Genomic DNA, 5,218 nt, shown 5'->3' with positions numbered 1-5,218 from the left:
TATAAGTTTGGTGTCACTTGCATATGCATCTTGCATTTTTTCGAAAATATCATGCATTCATAGTGTTCTTCATGATCTTCAAGTTGTTCTTGGTAAGTCTTCTTGTTTGATCTTGATGATTTTTTGTTGTTGTGTCTTTTCATGTTTATCATATGCATTCTTGAATTCTTAGTGCGTAAGCATTAAAGAATTCTAAGTTTGGTGTCTTGCATGTTTTCTTTGCATTAAAAATTTTTCAAAAATATGTTCTTGATGTTCATCATGATCTTCATAGTGTTCTTGGTGTTCATCTTGACATTCAAAGCATTCTTGCATGCATTCATTGTTTTGATCTAAAAATTTCTTGCATTGCATATTTTTCATGTTTTTCATAAAAATTTCAAAAATCAAAAAAATTATCTTTCCCTTTTTCTCTCATCAAATTCGAAAATTGAGTTGACTTTTTCAAAAATTTTTAAAAAATCAAGTTGTTTCTTATGAGTCAAATCAAATTTTCAATTTGAAAATCTTATCTTTTTCAAAATCTTTTTCAAAATTCTTAGTTATTTTCGAAAATTCCAAAAATATTTTTCAAAAATATTTTTCTTATTTTTATATCAAATTTTCGAAAATAACATAATCAATTAATGTTTTGATTCAAAAATTTGAAGTTTGTTACTTGCTTGTTAAGAAAGATTCAAACTTTAAGTTCTAGAATCATATCTTGTGATTTCTTATGAATCAAGTCATTAATTAAGATTTAAAAAAATCAAATCTTTTTCAAAACTAATTTCAATCATATCTTTTCAAAAATATCTTCTTATCTTATCTTTTTCAAAAATATCTTTTCAAAATATCTTTTCTAACTTCCTAACTTCTTATCTTTTCAAAATTTGTTTCAACTAACTAACTAACTTTTTGTTTGTTTCTTAACTTTTTCAAAACCACCTAACTAACTCTCTCTCTCTCATTTTCGAAAATATCTTCCCTCTTATTCAAAAAATTTCTTTTTAATTAACTAATTATTTTTATTTTTTATTTTTGATTTCAAAAATTTTCGAAAATTACTAACATTTTTCAAAAACCATTTTCAAAAATCACTAACTCCTTTTCAAATATTAATTTCGAAAATTCCCTCCTTCTCTCTCATCTTATTCTATTTATTCATTCATTAACTAACATCTCTTCCTCACATCATCACCAAATTCGAACCCCCTCTTCTATCTGTGTTCGAATTTCTTCTTCTTTTCTTCTACTAACAATAAGGAACCTCTTTACTGTGACATAGAGGATTCCTCTTCTTTTCTTGTTCTCTTCTCTTTCTTATGAGCAGGGACAGAGAAAAAGGCATTCTTGTTGAAGCTGATCCAGAACCTGAAAGGACTCTGAAGAGAAAATTAAGAGAAGCTAAAATACAACAATCCAGAGACAACTTGATTGAAAATTTCGAACAAGTAAAGGAGATGGCAGCTGAACCCAACAACAATGCAAGGAGAATGCTTGGTGACTTTACTACACCTAATTCCAATTTACATGGAAGAAGCATCTCCATTCCTGCCATTGGAGCAAACAACTTTGAGCTGAAACCTCAATTAGTTTCTCTGATGCAGCAGAACTGCAAGTTTCATGGACTTCCATCTGAAGATCCTTTTCAGTTCTTAACTGAATTCTTGCAGATATGTGATACTGTTAAGACTAATGGAGTAGATCCTGAAGTCTACAGGCTCATGCTTTTCCCTTTTGCTGTAAGAGACAGAGCTAGATTATGGTTGGATTCTCAACCCAAAGACAGCCTGAACTCTTGGGATAAGCTGGTCACGGCTTTCTTAGCCAAGTACTTTCCTCCTCAAAAGCTGAGCAAGCTTAGAGCTGATGTTCAAACCTTCAGACAGAAAGAAGGTGAATCCCTCTATGAAGCTTGGGAAAGATACAAACAGTTGACCAAAAAGTGTCCTTCTGACATGCTTTCAGAATGGACCATCCTGGATATATTCTATGATGGTTTATCTGAGCTATCAAAGATGTCACTGGACACTTCTGCAGGTGGATCCATTCACCTAAAGAAAACGCCTGCAGAAGCTCAAGAACTCATTGACATGGTTGCTAATAACCAGTTCATGTACACTTCTGAAAGGAATCCTGTGAGTAATGGGACGCCTATGAAGAAGGGAGTTCTTGAGGTTGATACTCTGAATGCCATATTGGCTCAGAATAAAATATTGACTCAGCAAGTCAATATGATTTCTCAGAGTCTGCATGGAATGCAAGCTGCATCCAACAGTACTCAAGAGGCATCTTCTGAAGAAGAAGCTTATGATCCTGAGAACCCTGCAATAGCAGAGGTAAATTACTTAGGTGAACCTTATGGAAACACCTATAACTCAACATGGAGAAATCATCCAAATTTCTCATGGAAGGATCAAAAGCCCCAACAAGGCTTTAATAATGGTGGAAGAAACAGGTTTAGCAATAGCAAACCTTTTCCATCATCAACTCAGCAACAGACAGAGAACTCTGAACAAAATGCTTCTAATTTAGCAAATCTAGTCTCTGATCTATCCAAGGCCACTGTAAGTTTCATGAATGAAACCAGGTCTTCCATTAGAAATCTGGAAGCACAAGTGGGCCAGCTGAGTAAAAGGATCACTGAAATCCCTCCTAGTACTCTCCCAAGCAATACAGAAGAGAATCCAAAAGGAGAGTGCAAGGCCATTGACATAAGCGCCATGGCCGAACCTGTGAGGAGAGGAGAGGACGTGAATCCCAAGGAGGAAGACCTCCTGGGACGTCCAGTGGTCAATAAGGAGCTTCCCTCTGAGGAACCAAAGGAATCTGAGACTCATCTAGAGACCATAGAGATTCCATTGAACCTCCTTATGCCCTTCATGAGCTCTGATGAGTATTCCTCTTCTGAAGAGAATGAGGATGCTACTGAAGAGCAAACTGCCAAGTTTCTTGGTGCAATCATGAAGCTAAATGCCAAATTATTTGGCATTGATGATTGGGAAGTTGAACCTCCCTTGTTCATCAATGAACTAAGTGATCTGGATCAACTGACATTGCCTCAGAAGAGATAGGATCCTGGAAAGTTCATAATCCCTTGTACCATAGGCACCATGATCTTTAAGGCTCTGTGTGACCTTGGTTCAGGGATAAACCTCATGCCCCTCTCTGTAATAGAGAAACTGGGAATCTATGGGGTGCAAGCTGCTAAAATCTCACTAGAGATGGCAGACAGCTCAAGAAGACAGGCTTATGGACAAGTAGAAGATGTATTAGTAAAGGTTGAAGGCCTTTACATACCTACTGATTTCATAATCCTGGATACTGGAAAGGAAGAGGATGAATCTATCATCCTAGGAAGACCTTTCCTGGCCACAGCAAGAGCTGTGATTGATGTTGATAGAGGTGAAATATTCCTTCAATGGAATGAGAACTCCCTTGTATTCAAAACTCAAGGATCTCCCTCTGCAACCATGGAGAGGAAGCAGAAAAAGCTTCTCTCCAAGCAGAGTCAACCAGAGCCCCCACAGTCAAACTCTAAGTTTGGTGTTGGGAAGCCACAACCAAACTCTAAGTTTGGTGTTGAACTCCCATATCCAAACTCTAAGTTTGGTGTTGGAGAGTCTCAACAAAGCTCTGCACATCTGTGAGGCTCCATGAGAGCCCACTGTCAAGCTATTGACATTAAAGAAGCGCTTGTTGGGAGGCAACCCAATGTTTATCTAATTCTTATTTTTATTGTTTTTCATGTTTTCTTAGGTTCATGATCATGTGGAGTCACAAAATAAACAAAAAAATTAAAAACGGAATCAAAAACAGCAGAAGAAAAATCACACCCTGGAGGAGCATCTGTCTGGCGTTCAAACGCCAGAACAGAGCATAGTTCTGGCGCTGAACGCCCAGAATGGGAGCATCCTGGCGCTGAACGCCCAGAACAAGCATGGTTCTGGCGTTCAACGCCAGAAATGGCAGCAAAGGGGCGTTGAACGCCCAAAATGGGCACCAACCTGGCGTTGAACGCCCAGAGTTGTGTGCAAGGGCATTTTGCATGCCTAAATTGGTGCAGGGATGTAAATGCCTTGACACCTCAGGATCTGTGGACATCACAGGATCCCCACCTACCTCCACTCACTCTCTTCTCTCTTCTCAATCATCCTCTATTCCCAATAAACACCCTTCCCTATTAACCCTTTACCACTCACATCCAAACACCCACTTTCCTTCAAAATTCAACATCTCTTTCCCACCCAATCCCACCCATATGGCCGAATACACACTCCCATCCATCTCCTCCATATCTTCTTCATTCTTTCTTCTTTTGCTCGAGGGCGAGCAACATTCTAAGTTTGGTGTGGTAAAAGCATAGCTTTTTTGTTTTTTCCATAACCATTGATGGCACCTAAGGCCAGAGAAACCTCTAGAAAGAGGAAAGGGAAGACAAAAGCTTCCATCAAGGATCTATAGCTCAGTGGTAGAACATTTGATTGCAAATCAAGAGATCCCTGAGATACCTCAGGGGATACATTTTCTTCCACACAATTATTGGAAGCAACTAAGGGTGGAACATCAAGAGCACTCCTTCATCCTTCATGAAATCAGAGAAGATCTAAAAGCAATAAAGGAGGAGCAGCAAAGACAAGGAAGAGACATAGAAGAGCTCAAGGACATCACTAAGGTGGACTCATTCCTTGTTCTTACTTTCTCTATTTTTTTCGTTTTATATGTTATGTGCTTATCTGTGTTTGTGTCTTCATTACATGATCATTAGTAGTTAGTAACTTTGTCTTAAAGTTATGAATGTCCTATGAATCCATCACCTCTCTTAAATGAAAAATGTTTTAATTCAAAAGAACAAGAAGTACATGAGTTTCGAATTTATCCTTGAACTTAGCTTAATTATATTAATGTGGTGACAATGCTTCTTGTTTTCTGAATGTATGCTTGAACAGTGCATATGCCTTTTGAAGTTGTTGTTTAAGAATGTTAAATATGTTGGCTCTTGAAAGAATGATGACTAGGAGACATGTTATTCGATAATCTGAAAAATCATAAAAATGATTCTTGAAGCAAGAAAAAGCAGCAAAGAACAAAGCTTGCAGAAAAAAAAAAGGGCGAAAAAAAAAAGAGAATAGAAAAAAAATAGAAAGAAAAAGAAAAAGCAAGCAGAAAAAGCCAATAACCCTTAAAACCAAAAGGCAAGGGCAAATAAAAAGGATCCCAAGGCTTTGAGCATCAG

General features: G+C 37.3%; 1 non-coding gene across 1 annotated transcript; it reads right to left on the bottom strand.

The window, feature by feature from the left end:
- Nucleotides 1–1,838: 1,838 nt before the first annotated feature.
- On the bottom strand, nucleotides 1,839–1,946 carry LOC148578091 (small nucleolar RNA R71). The gene has a single exon (XR_015903308.1). It is a non-coding gene; the product is annotated as a small nucleolar RNA R71 (small nucleolar RNA).
- Between the last annotated feature and the right edge of the window lie 3,272 nt (nucleotides 1,947–5,218).

The sequence above is a fragment of the Arachis ipaensis genome, chromosome B1 (genome assembly GCF_059453495.1).
Source record: "Arachis ipaensis isolate K30076 ecotype BB chromosome B1, ASM5945349v1, whole genome shotgun sequence".
In the NCBI taxonomy this organism is placed as follows: Eukaryota; Viridiplantae; Streptophyta; class Magnoliopsida; order Fabales; family Fabaceae; genus Arachis; species Arachis ipaensis.
This window is presented reverse-complemented; position numbering and strand designations above follow the sequence as displayed.